Genomic DNA, 14,974 nt, shown 5'->3' with positions numbered 1-14,974 from the left:
GGCTTTATTTCGCTTACTTGCTTACTCTTGAGTAGAAATGCATATTCACTCCAGCAATAAGCACCTTTGTAAAATGAGCCAAATTGAAGCAGAACACATTGTTGGAGTGTCAGAATGCATAGATAGAAGGCAAATAAGCGTTCTATGGCTTTATTTCGCTTAGTTGCTTACTCTTGAGTAGAACTGCATATTCACTCCACCAATAAGCACCTTTGTAAAATCAGCCAAATTGAAGCAGAACACATTGTCGGAGTGTCAGAATGCATAGATAGAAGGCAAATAAGCGTTCTATGGCTTTATTTCGCTGAGTTGCTTACTCTTGAGTAGAACTGCATATTCACTCCAGCAAAAAGCACCTTTGTAAAATGAGCCAAATTGAAGCAGAACACATAGTTGGAGTGTCAGAATGCGTAGATAGAAGGCAAATAAGCGTCCTATGGCTTTATTTCGCTTAGTTGCTTACTCTTGAGTAGAAATGCATCTGCTCTCCAGCAATCAGCTCCTTTGTAAAATGAGCCAAATTGAAGCAGAACACAGTGTTGGAGTGTCAGAATGCATAGATAGAAGGCAAATAAGCGTTCTATGGCTTTATTTCGCTTAGTTGCTTACTCTTGAGTAGAACTGCATTTTCACTCCAGCAATAAGCACCTTTGTTGAATGAACCAAATTGAAGCAGAACACATTGTTGGAGTCTCAGAATGCATAGATAGAAGGCAAATAAGCGTTCTATGGCTTTATTTCGCTTAGTTGCTTACTCTTCAGTAGAACTGCATATTCACTCCAGCAATAAGCACCTTTGTAAAATGAACCAAATTGAAGCAGAACACATTCTTGGAGTGTCAGAATGCATAGATAGAAGGCAAATAAGTGTTCTATGGCTTTATTTCGCTTCGTTGCTTACTCTTGAGTAGAACTGCATGTTCACTCCAGAAATAATCACCTTTGTAAAATGAGCCAAATTGAAGCAGAACACATTGTTGGAGTGTCAGAATGCATAGAGGGAAGGCAAATATGCGTTCTATGACTTTATTTCGCTTAGTTGCTTACTCTTGAGTAGAACTGCATATTCACTCCAGCAAATAAGCACCTTTGTAAAATGAACCAAATTGAAGCAGAACACATTGTTGGAGTGTCAGAATGCATAGATAGAAGGTAAATAAGCGTTCTATGGCTTCATTTCGCTGAGTTGCTTACACTTGAGTAAAACTGCATGTAAAATCCAGCAATAAGCACCTTTGTAAAATGAGCCAAATTGAAGCAGAACACATTGTTGGAGTGTCAGAATGCATAGATGGAAGGCAAATAAGCGTTCTATGGATTTATTTCGATTAGATGCTTACTCTTGAGTAGAAATGCATCTGCTCTACAGAAATACGCACCTTTGTAAAATGAGCCAAATTGAAGCAGAACACATTGTTGGAGTGTCAGAATGCATAGATAGAAGGCAAATAAGCGTTTTATGGCTTTATTTCGCTGAGTTGCTTACTCTTGAGTAGAACTGCATATTCACTCCAGCAAAAAGCACCTTTGTAAAATGAGCCAAATTGAAGCAGAACACATTGTTGGAGTGTCGGAATGCATAGATAGAAGGCGAATATGCGTTCTATGGCTTTATTTCGCTTCGTTGCTTACTCTTGAGTAGAACTGCATGTTCACTCCAGAAATAATCACCTTTGTAAAATGAGCCAAATTGAAGCAGAACACATTGTTGGAGTGTCAGAATGCATAGAGAGAAGGCAAATATGCGTTCTATGACTTTGTTTCGCTTAGTTGCTTACTCTTGAGTAGAACTGCATATTCACTCCAGCAAATAAGCACCTTTGTAAAATGAACCAAATTGAAGCAGAACACATTGTTGGAGTGTCAGAATGCATAGATAGAAGGCAAATAAGCGTTCTATGGCTTTATTTCGCTGAGTTGCTTACTCTTGAGTAGAACTGCATATTCACTCCAGCAAAAAGCACCTTTGTAAAATGAGCCAAATTGAAGCAGAACACATTGTTGGAGTGTCAGAATGCATAGATGGAAGGCAAATAAGCGTTCTATGGATTTATTTCGATTAGATGCTTACTCTTGAGTAGAAATGCATCTGCTCTCCAGAAATAATCACCTTTGTAAAATGAGCCAAATTGAAGCAGAACACATTGTTGGAGTGTCAGAATGCATAGAGAGAAGGCAAATATGCGTTCTATGACTTTATTTCGCTTAGTTGCTTACTCTTGAGTAGAAATGCATCTGCTCTCCAGAAATACGCACCTTTGTAAAATGAGCCAAATTGAAGCAGAACACATTGTTGGAGTGTCAGAATGCATAGATAGAAGGCAAATAAGCGTTCTATGGCTTTATTTCGCTTAGTTGCTTACTCTTGAGTAGAAATGCATCTGCTCTCCAGAAATAAGCACCTTTGTAAAATGAGCCAAATTGAAGCAGAACACATTGTTGGAGTGTCAGAATGCATAGATAGAAGGCAAATAAGCGTTCTATGGCTTTATTTCGCTGAGTTGCTTACTCTTGAGTAGAACTGCATAATCACTACAGCAAAAAGCACCTTTGTAAAATGAGCCAAATTGAAGCAGAACACATTGTTGGAGTGTCAGAATGCATAGATGGAAGGCAAATAAGCGTTCTATGGCTTTATTTCAATTAGTTGCTTACTCTTGAGTAGAAATGCATCTGCTCTCCAGAAATACGCACCTTTGTAAAATGAGCCAAATTGAAGCAGAACACATTGTTGGAGTGTCAGAATGCATAGATAGAAGGCAAATAAGCGTTCTATGGCTTTATTTCGCTGAGTTGCTTACTCTTGAGTAGAACTGCATATTCACTCCAGCAAAAAGCACCTTTGTAAAATGAGCCAAATTGAAGCAGAACACATAGTTGGAGTGTCAGAATGCGTAGATAGAAGGCAAATAAGCTTCCTATGGCTTTATTTCGCTTAGTTGCTTACTCTTGAGTAGAAATGCATCTGCTCTCCAGCAATCAGCTCCTTTGTAAAATGAGCCAAATTGAAGCAGAACACAGTGTTGGAGTGTCAGAATGCATAGATAGAAGGCAAATAAGCGTTCTATGGATTTATTTCGCTTAGTTGCTTACTCTTGAGTAGAACTGCATTTTCACTCCAGCAATAAGCACCTTTGTTGAATGAACCAAATTGAAGCAGAACACATTGTTGGAGTCTCAGAATGCATAGATAGAAGGCAAATAAGTGTTCTATGGCTTTATTTCGCTGAGTTGCTTACTCTTGAGTAGAACTGCATATTCACTCCACCAATAAGCACCTTTGTAAAATGAACCAAATTGAAGCAGAACACATTGTGGGAGTGTCAGAATGCATAGACAGAAGGCAAATAAGCGTTCTCTGGCTTTATTTCGCTGAGTTGCTTACTCTTGAGTAGAACTGCATATTCACTCCAGCAATAAGCACCTTCGTAAAATGAGCCAAATTGAAGCAGAACACATTGTTGGAGTGTCAGAATGCATAGATAGAAGGCAAATAAGCGTTCTATGGCTTTATTTCGCTTAGTTGCTTACTCTTGAGTAGAAATGCATCTGCTCTCCAGAATTACGCACCTTTGTAAAATGAGCCAAATTGAAGCAGAACACATTGTTGGAGTGTCAGAATGCATAGATAGAGGCAAATAAGTGTTCTACGGCTTTATTTCGCTTAGTTGCTTACTCTTGAGTAGAAATGCATATTCACTCCAGCAATAAGCACCTTTGTAAAATGAGCCAAATTGAAGCAGAACACATTGTTGGAGTGTCAGAATGCATAGATAGAAGGCAAATAAGCGTTCTATGGCTTTATTTCGCTTACTTGCTTACTCTTGAGTAGAAATGCATATTCACTCCAGCAATAAGCACCTTTGTAAAATGAGCCAAATTGAAGCAGAACACATTGTTGGAGTGTCAGAATGCATAGATAGAAGGCAAATAAGCGTTCTATGGCTTTATTTCGCTTAGTTGCTTACTCTTGAGTAGAACTGCATATTCACTCCACCAATAAGCACCTTTGTAAAATCAGCCAAATTGAAGCAGAACACATTGTCGGAGTGTCAGAATGCATAGATAGAAGGCAAATAAGCGTTCTATGGCTTTATTTCGCTGAGTTGCTTACTCTTGAGTAGAACTGCACATTCACTCCAGCAATAAGCACCTTCGTAAAATGAGCCAAATTGAAGCAGAACACATTGTTGGAGTGTCAGAATGCATAGATAGAAGGCAAATAAGCGTTCTATGGCTTTATTTCGCTTAGTTGCTTACTCTTGAGTAGAAATGCATCTGCTCTCCAGAAATACGCACCTTTGTAAAATGAGCCAAATTGAAGCAGAACACATTGTTGGAGTGTCAGAATGCATAGATAGAGGCAAATAAGCGTTCTATGGCTTTATTTCGCTTAGTTGCTTACTCTTGAGTAGAACTGCATTTTCACTCCAGCAATAAGCACCTTTGTTGAATGAACCAAATTGAAGCAGAACACATTGTTGGAGTCTCAGAATGCATAGATAGAAGGCAAATAAGTGTTCTATGGCTTTATTTCGCTGAGTTGCTTACTCTTGAGTAGAACTGCATATTCACTCCACCAATAAGCACCTTTGTAAAATGAACCAAATTGAAGCAGAACACATTGTTGGAGTGTCAGAATGCATAGATAGAAGGCAAATAAGTGTTCTATGGCTTTATTTCGCTGAGTTGCTTACTCTTGAGTAGAACTGCATATTCACTCCACCAATAAGCACCTTTGTAAAATGAGCCAAATTGAAGCAGAACACATTGTTGGAGGGTCAGAATGCAAAGACAGAAGGCAAATAAGCGTTCTCTGGCTTTATTTCGCTGAGTTGCTTACTCTTGAGTAGAACTGCATATTCACTCCAGCAATAAGCACCTTCGTAAAATGAGCCAAATTGAAGCAGAACACATTGTTGGAGTGTCAGAATGCATAGATAGAAGGCAAATAAGCGTTCTATGGCTTTATTTCGCTTAGTTGCTTACTCTTGAGTAGAAATGCATCTGCTCTCCAGAAATACGCACCTTTGTAAAATGAGCCAAATTGAAGCAGAACACATTGTTGGAGTGTCAGAATGCATAGATAGAGGCAAATAAGCGTTCTACGGCTTTATTTCGCTTAGTTGCTTACTCTTGAGTAGAAATGCATATTCACTCCAGCAATAAGCACCTTTGTAAAATGAGCCAAATTGAAGCAGAACACATTGTTGGAGTGTCAGAATGCATAGATAGAAGGCAAATAAGCGTTCTATGGCTTTATTTCGCTTAGTTGCTTACTCTTGAGTAGAAATGCATATTCACTCCAGCAATAAGCACCTTTGTAAAATGAGCCAAATTGAAGCAGAACACATTGTTGGAGTGTCAGAATGCATAGATAGAAGGCAAATAAGCGTTCTATGGCTTTATTTCGCTGAGTTGCTTACTCTTGAGTAGAACTGCATATTCACTCCAGCAAAAAGCACCTTTGTAAAATGAGCCAAATTGAAGCAGAACACATAGTTGGAGTGTCAGAATGCGTAGATAGAAGGCAAATAAGCGTCCTATGGCTTTATTTCGCTTAGTTGCTTACTCTTGAGTAGAAATGCATCTGCTCTCCAGCAATTAGCTCCTTTGTAAAATGAGCCAAATTGAAGCAGAACACATTGTTGGAGTGTCGGAATGCATAGATAGAAGGCGAATATGCGTTCTATGGCTTTATTTCGCTTCGTTGCTTACTCTTGAGTAGAACTGCATGTTCACTCCAGAAATAATCACCTTTGTAAAATGAGCCAAATTGAAGCAGAACACATTGTTGGAGTGTCAGAATGCATAGAGAGAAGGCAAATATGCGTTCTATGACTTTATTTCGCTTAGTTGCTTACTCTTGAGTAGAACTGCATATTCACTCCAGCAAATAAGCACCTTTGTAAAATGAACCAAATTGAAGCAGAACACATTGTCGGAGTGTCAGAATGCATAGATAGAAGGCAAATAAGCGTTCTATGGCTTTATTTCGCTGAGTTGCTTACTCTTGAGTAGAACTGCACATTCACTCCAGCAATAAGCACCTTCGTAAAATGAGCCAAATTGAAGCAGAACACATTGTTGGAGTGTCAGAATGCATAGATAGAAGGCAAATAAGCGTTCTATGGCTTTATTTCGCTTAGTTGCTTACTCTTGAGTAGAAATGCATCTGCTCTCCAGAAATACGCACCTTTGTAAAATGAGCCAAATTGAAGCAGAACACATTGTTGGAGTGTCAGAATGCATAGATAGAGGCAAATAAGCGTTCTATGGCTTTATTTCGCTTAGTTGCTTACTCTTGAGTAGAACTGCATTTTCACTCCAGCAATAAGCACCTTTGTTGAATGAACCAAATTGAAGCAGAACACATTGTTGGAGTCTCAGAATGCATAGATAGAAGGCAAATAAGTGTTCTATGGCTTTATTTCGCTGAGTTGCTTACTCTTGAGTAGAACTGCATATTCACTCCACCAATAAGCACCTTTGTAAAATGAACCAAATTGAAGCAGAACACATTGTTGGAGTGTCAGAATGCATAGATAGAAGGCAAATAAGTGTTCTATGGCTTTTTTTCGCTGAGTTGCTTACTCTTGAGTAGAACTGCATATTCACTCCACCAATAAGCACCTTTGTAAAATGAGCCAAATTGAAGCAGAACACATTGTTGGAGTGTCAGAATGCAAAGACAGAAGGCAAATAAGCGTTCTCTGGCTTTATTTCGCTGAGTTGCTTACTCTTGAGTAGAACTGCATATTCACTCCAGCAATAAGCACCTTCGTAAAATGAGCCAAATTGAAGCAGAACACATTGTTGGAGTGTCAGAATGCATAGATAGAAGGCAAATAAGCGTTCTATGGCTTTATTTCGCTTAGTTGCTTACTCTTGAGTAGAAATGCATCTGCTCTCCAGAAATACGCACCTTTGTAAAATGAGCCAAATTGAAGCAGAACACATTGTTGGAGTGTCAGAATGCATAGATAGAGGCAAATAAGCGTTCTACGGCTTTATTTCGCTTAGTTGCTTACTCTTGAGTAGAAATGCATGTTCACTCCAGCAATAAGCACCTTTGTAAAATGAGCCAAATTGAAGCAGAACACATTGTTGGAGTGTCAGAATGCATAGATAGAAGGCAAATAAGCGTTCTATGGCTTTATTTCGCTTAGTTGCTTACTCTTGAGTAGAAATGCATATTCACTCCAGCAATAAGCACCTTTGTAAAATGAGCCAAATTGAAGCAGAACACATTGTTGGAGTGTCAGAATGCATAGATAGAAGGCAAATAAGCGTTCTATGGCTTTATTTCGCTGAGTTGCTTACTCTTGAGTAGAACTGCATATTCACTCCAGCAAAAAGCACCTTTGTAAAATGAGCCAAATTGAAGCAGAACACATAGTTGGAGTGTCAGAATGCGTAGATAGAAGGCAAATAAGCGTCCTATGGCTTTATTTCGCTTAGTTGCTTACTCTTGAGTAGAAATGCATCTGCTCTCCAGCAATTAGCTCCTTTGTAAAATGAGCCAAATTGAAGCAGAACACATTGTTGGAGTGTCGGAATGCATAGATAGAAGGCGAATATGCGTTCTATGGCTTTATTTCGCTTCGTTGCTTACTCTTGAGTAGAACTGCATGTTCACTCCAGAAATAATCACCTTTGTAAAATGAGCCAAATTGAAGCAGAACACATTGTTGGAGTGTCAGAATGCATAGAGAGAAGGCAAATATGCGTTCTATGACTTTATTTCGCTTAGTTGCTTACTCTTGAGTAGAACTGCATATTCACTCCAGCAAATAAGCACCTTTGTAAAATGAACCAAATTGAAGCAGAACACATTGTTGGAGTGTCAGAATGCATAGATAGAAGGTAAATAAGCGTTCTATGGCTTTATTTCGCTGAGTTGCTTACACTTGAGTAGAACTGCATATAAAATCCAGCAATAAGCACCTTTGTAAAATGAGCCAAATTGAAGCAGAACACATTGTTGGAGTGTCAGAATGCATAGATGGAAGGCAAATAAGCGTTCTATGGCTTTATTTCGCTTAGTTGCTTACTCTTGAGTAGAAATGCATCTGCTCTCCAGAAATACGCACCTTTGTAAAATGAGCCAAATTGAAGCAGAACACATTGTTGGAGTGTCAGAATGCATAGATAGAGGCAAATAAGCGTTCTATGGCTTTATTTCGCTTAGTTGCTTACTCTTGAGTAGAACTGCATTTTCACTCCAGCAATAAGCACCTTTGTTGAATGAACCAAATTGAAGCAGAACACATTGTTGGAGTCTCAGAATGCATAGATAGAAGGCAAATAAGTGTTCTATGGCTTTATTTCGCTGAGTTGCTTACTCTTGAGTAGAACTGCATATTCACTCCACCAATAAGCACCTTTGTAAAATGAACCAAATTGAAGCAGAACACATTGTTGGAGTGTCAGAATGCATAGATAGAAGGCAAATAAGTGTTCTATGGCTTTATTTCGCTGAGTTGCTTACTCTTGAGTAGAACTGCATATTCACTCCACCAATAAGCACCTTTGTAAAATGAGCCAAATTGAAGCAGAACACATTGTTGGAGTGTCAGAATGCATAGACAGAAGGCAAATAAGCGTTCTCTGGCTTTATTTCGCTGAGTTGCTTACTCTTGAGTAGAACTGCATATTCACTCCAGCAATAAGCACCTTCGTAAAATGAGCCAAATTGAAGCAGAACACATTGTTGGAGTGTCAGAATGCATAGATAGAAGGCAAATAAGCGTTCTATGGCTTTATTTCGCTTAGTTGCTTACTCTTGAGTAGAAATGCATCTGCTCTCCAGAAATACGCACCTTTGTAAAATGAGCCAAATTGAAGCAGAACACATTGTTGGAGTGTCAGAATGCATAGATAGAGGCAAATAAGCGTTCTACGGCTTTATTTCGCTTAGTTGCTTACTCTTGAGTAGAAATGCATATTCACTCCACCAATAAGCACCTTTGTAAAATGAGCCAAATTGAAGCAGAACACATTGTTGGAGTGTCAGAATGCATAGACAGAAGGCAAATAAGCGTTCTCTGGCTTTTTTTCGCTGAGTTGCTTACTCTTGAGTAGAACTGCACATTCACTCCAGCAATAAGCACCTTCGTAAAATGAGCCAAATTGAAGCAGAACACATTGTTGGAGTGTCAGAATGCATAGATAGAAGGCAAATAAGCGTTCTATGGCTTTATTTCGCTTAGTTGCTTACTCTTGAGTAGAAATGCATCTGCTCTCCAGAAATACGCACCTTTGTAAAATGAGCCAAATTGAAGCAGAACACATTGTTGGAGTGTCAGAATGCATAGATAGAGGCAAATAAGCGTTCTATGGCTTTATTTCGCTTAGTTGTTTACTCTTGAGTAGAAATGCATATTCACTCCAGCAATAAGCACCTTTGTAAAATGAGCCAAATTGAAGCAGAACACATTGTTGGAGTGTCAGAATGCATAGATAGAAGGCAAATAAGCGTTCTATGGCTTTATTTCGCTTAGTTGCTTACTCTTGAGTAGAAATGCATATTCACTCCAGCAATAAGCACCTTTGTAAAATGAGCCAAATTGAAGCAGAAAACATTGTTGGAGTGTCAGAATGCATAGATAGAAGGCAAATAAGCGTTCTATGGCTTTATTTCGCTTACTTGCTTACTCTTTAGTAGAAATGCATCTGCACTCCAGGAATAATCACCTTTGTAAAATGAGCCAAATTGAAGCAGAACACATTGTTGGAGTGTCAGAATGCATAGATAGAAGGCAAATAAGCGTTCTCTGGCTTTATTTCGCTGAGTTGCTTACTCTTGAGTAGAACTGCACATTCACTCCAGCAATAAGCACCTTCGTAAAATGAGCCAAATTGAAGCAGAACACATTGTTGGAGTGTCAGAATGCATAGATAGAAGGCAAATAAGCGTTCTATGGCTTTATTTCGCTTAGTTGCTTACTCTTGAGTAGAAATGCATCTGCTCTCCAGAAATACGCACCTTTGTAAAATGAGGCAAATTGAAGCAGAACACATTGTTGGAGTGTCACAATGCATAGATAGAAGGCAAATAAGCGTTCTATGGCTTTATTTCGCTGACTTGCTTACTCTTGAGTAGAACTGCATATTCACTCCAGCAAAAAGCACCTTTGTAAAATGAGCCAAATTGAAGCAGAACACATTGTGGGAGTGTCAGAATGTATAGATAGAAGGCAAATAAGCGTTCTATGGCTTCATTTCGCTGAGTTGCTTACTCTTGAGTAGAAATGCATCTGCTCTCCAGAAATATGCACCTTTGTAAAATGAGCCAAATTGAAGCAGAACACATTGTTGGAGTGTCAGAATGCATAGATAGAGGCAAATAAGCGTTCTATGGCTTTATTTCGCTTAGTTGCTTACTCTTGAGTAGAAATGCATATTCACTCCAGCAATAAGCACCTTTGTAAAATGAGCCAAATTGAAGCAGAAAACATTGTTGGAGTGTCAGAATGCATAGATAGAAGGCAAATAAGCGTTCTATGGCTTTATTTCGCTGACTTGCTTACTCTTGAGTAGAAATGCATCTGCTCTCCAGAAATACGCACCTTTGTAAAATGAGCCAAATTGAAGCAGAACACATTGTTGGAGTGTCAGAATGCATAGATAGAATGCAAATAAGCGTTCTATGGCTTTATTTCGCTGAGTTGCTTACTCTTGAGTAGAACTGCATATTCACTCCAGCAAAAAGCACCTTTGTAAAATGAGCCAAATTGAAGCAGAACACATAGTTGGAGTGTCAGAATGCGTAGATAGAAGGCAAATAAGCGTCCTATGGCTTTATTTCGCTTAGTTGCTTACTCTTGAGTAGAAATGCATCTGCTCTCCAGCAATTAGCTCCTTTGTAAAATGAGCCAAATTGAAGCAGAACACATTGTTGGAGTGTCAGAATGCATAGATGGAAGGCAAATAAGCGTTCTATGGATTTATTTCGATTAGATGCTTACTCTTGAGTAGAAATGCATCTGCTCTCCAGAAATACGCACCTTTGTAAAATGAGCCAAATTGAAGCAGAACACATTGTTGGAGTGTCAGAATGCATAGATAGAAGGCAAATAAGCGTTCTATGGCTTTATTTCGCTGAGTTGCTTACTCTTGAGTAGAACTGCATATTCACTCCAGCAAAAAGCACCTTTGTAAAATGAGCCAAATTGAAGCAGAACACATTGTTGGAGTGTCAGAATGCATAGATGGAAGGCAAATAAGCGTTCTATGGCTTTATTTCGATTAGTTGCTTACTCTTGAGTAGAAATGCATCTGCTCTCCAGAAATACGCACCTGTGTAAAATGAGCCAAATTGAAGCAGAACACATTGTTGGAGTGTCAGAATGCATAGATAGAAGGCAAATAAGCGTTCTATGGCTTTATTTCGCTGAGTTGCTTACTCTTGAGTAGAACTGCATATTCACTCCAGCAAAAAGCACCTTTGTAAAATGAGCCAAATTGAAGCAGAACACATAGTTGGAGTGTCAGAATGCGTAGATAGAAGGCAAATAAGCGTCCTATGGCTTTATTTCGCTTAGTTGCTTACTCTTGAGTAGAAATGCATCTTGCTCTCCAGCAATCAGCTCCTTTGTTGAATGAACCAAATTGAAGCAGAACACAGTGTTGGAGTGTCAGAATGCATAGATAGAAGGCAAATAAGCGTTCTATGGATTTATTTCGCTTAGTTGCTTACTCTTGAGTAGAACTGCATTTTCACTCCAGCAATAAGCACCTTTGTAAAATGAACCAAATTGAAGCAGAACACATTGTTGGAGTGTCAGAATGCATAGACAGAAGGCAAATAAGCGTTCTCTGGCTTTATTTCGCTGAGTTGCTTACTCTTGAGTAGAACTGCATATTCACTCCAGCAATAAGCACCTTCGTAAAATGAGCCAAATTGAAGCAGAACACATTGTTGGAGTGTCAGAATGCATAGATAGAAGGCAAATAAGCGTTCTATGGCTTTATTTCGCTTAGTTGCTTACTCTTGAGTAGGAATGCATCTGCTCTCCAGAAATACGCACCTTTGTAAAATGAGCCAAATTGAAGCAGAACACATTGTTGGAGTGTCAGAATGCATAGATAGAGGCAAATAAGCGTTCTACGGCTTTATTTCGCTTAGTTGCTTACTCTTGAGTAGAAATGCAAATTCACTCCAGCAATAAGCACCTTTGTAAAATGAGCCAAATTGAAGCAGAACACATTGTTGGAGTGTCAGAATGCATAGATAGAAGGCAAATAAGCGTTCTATGGCTTTATTTCGCTTAGTTGCTTACTCTTGAGTAGAACTGCATATTCACTCCACCAATAAGCACCTTTGTAAAATGAGCCAAATTGAAGCAGAACACATTGTCGGAGTGTCAGAATGCATAGATAGAAGGCAAATAAGCGTTCTATGGCTTTATTTCGCTGAGTTGTTTACTCTTGAGTAGAACTGCACATTCACTCCAGCAATAAGCACCTTCGTAAAATGAGCCAAATTGAAGCAGAACACATTGTTGGAGTGTCAGAATGCATAGATAGAAGGCAAATAAGCGTTCTATGGCTTTATTTCGCTTAGTTGCTTACTCTTGAGTAGAAATGCATCTGCTCTCCAGAAATACGCACCTTTGTAAAATGAGCCAAATTGAAGCAGAACACATTGTTGGAGTGTCAGAATGCATAGATAGAGGCAAATAAGCGTTCTATGGCTTTATTTCGCTTAGTTGCTTACTCTTGAGTAGAACTGCATTTTCACTCCAGCAATAAGCACCTTTGTTGAATGAACCAAATTGAAGCAGAACACATTGTTCGAGTCTCAGAATGCATAGATAGAAGGCAAATAAGTGTTCTATGGCTTTATTTCGCTGAGTTGCTTACTCTTGAGTAGAACTGCATATTCACTCCACCAATAAGCACCTTTGTAAAATGAACCAAATTGAAGCAGAACACATTGTTGGAGTGTCAGAATGCATAGATAGAAGGCAAATAAGTGTTCTATGGCTTTATTTCGCTGAGTTGCTTACTCTTGAGTAGAACTGCATATTCACTCCACCAATAAGCACCTTCGTAAAATGGGCCAAATTGAAGCAGAACACATTGTTGGAGTGTCAGAATGCATAGATAGGAGGCAAATAAGCGTTCTATGGCTTTATTTCGCTTAGTTGCTTACTCTTGAGTTGAAATGCATCTGCTCTCCAGAAATACGCACCTTTGTAAAATGAGCCAAATTGAAGCAGAACACATTGTTGGAGTGTCAGAATGCATAGATAGAGGCAAATAAGCGTTCTACGGCTTTATTTCGCTTAGTTGCTTACTCTTGAGTAGAAATGCATATTCACTCCAGCAATAAGCACCTTTGTAAAATGAGCCAAATTGAAGCAGAACACATTGTTGGAGTGTCAGAATGCATAGATAGAAGGCAAATAAGCGTTCTATGGCTTTATTTCGCTTAGTTGCTTACTCTTGAGTAGAAATGCATATTCACTCCAGCAATAAGCACCTTTGTAAAATGAGCCAAATTGAAGCAGAACACATTGTTGGAGTGTCAGAATGCATAGATAGAAGGCAAATAAGCGTTCTATGGCTTTATTTCGCTTAGTTGCTTACTCTTGAGTAGAACTGCATATTCACTCCACCAATAAGCACCTTTGTAAAATGAACCAAATTGAAGCAGAACACATTGTTGGAGTGTCAGAATGCATAGATAGAAGGCAAATAAGTGTTCTATGGCTTTATTTCGCTGAGTTGCTTACTCTTGAGTAGAACTGCATATTCACTCCACCAATAAGCACCTTTGTAAAATGAGCCAAATTGAAGCAGAACACATTGTTGGAGTGTCAGAATGCATAGACAGAAGGCAAATAAGCGTTCTCTGGCTTTATTTCGCTGAGTTGCTTACTCTTGAGTAGAACTGCATATTCACTCCAGCAATAAGCACCTTCGTAAAATGGGCCAAATTGAAGCAGAACACATTGTTGGAGTGTCAGAATGCATAGATAGAAGGCAAATAAGCGTTCTATGGCTTTATTTCGCTTAGTTGCTTACTCTTGAGTAGAAATGCATCTGCTCTCCAGAAATACGCACCTTTGTAAAATGAGCCAAATTGAAGCAGAACACATTGTTGGAGTGTCAGAATGCATAGATAGAGGCAAATAAGCGTTCTATGGCTTTATTTCGCTGAGTTGCTTACTCTTGAGTAGAACTGCATTTTCACTCCAGCAATAAGCACCTTTGTTGAATGAACCAAATTGAAGCAGAACACATTGTTGGAGTCTCAGAATGCATAGATAGAAGGCAAATAAGTGTTCTATGGCTTTATTTCGCTTAGTTGCTTACTCTTGAGTAGAAATGCATATTCACTCCACCAATAAGCACCTTTGTAAAATGAGCCAAATTGAAGCAGAACACATTGTCGGAGTGTCAGAATGCATAGATAGAAGGCAAATAAGCGTTCTATGGCTTTATTTCGCTGAGTTGTTTACTCTTGAGTAGAACTGCACATTCACTCCAGCAATAAGCACCTTCGTAAAATGAGCCAAATTGAAGCAGAACACATTGTTGGAGTGTCAGAATGCATAGATAGAAGGCAAATAAGCGTTCTATGGCTTTATTTCGCTTAGTTGCTTACTCTTGAGTAGAAATGCATCTGCTCTCCAGAAATACGCACCTTTGTAAAATGAGCCAAATTGAAGCAGAACACATTGTTGGAGTGTCAGAATGCATAGATAGAGGCAAATAAGCGTTCTATGGCTTTATTTCGCTTAGTTGCTTACTCTTGAGTAGAACTGCATTTTCACTCCAGCAATAAGCACCTTTGTTGAATGAACCAAATTGAAGCAGAACACATTGTTCGAGTCTCAGAATGCATAGATAGAAGGCAAATAAGTGTTCTATGGCTTTATTTCGCTGAGTTGCTTACTCTTGAGTAGAACTGCATATTCACTCCACCAATAAGCACCTTTGTAAAATGAACCAAATTGAAGCA

Source organism: Zootoca vivipara, chromosome W (assembly GCF_963506605.1).
Source record: "Zootoca vivipara chromosome W, rZooViv1.1, whole genome shotgun sequence".
In the NCBI taxonomy this organism is placed as follows: domain Eukaryota; kingdom Metazoa; phylum Chordata; class Lepidosauria; order Squamata; family Lacertidae; genus Zootoca; species Zootoca vivipara.
Note: the sequence above shows the minus strand (reverse complement) of the source record.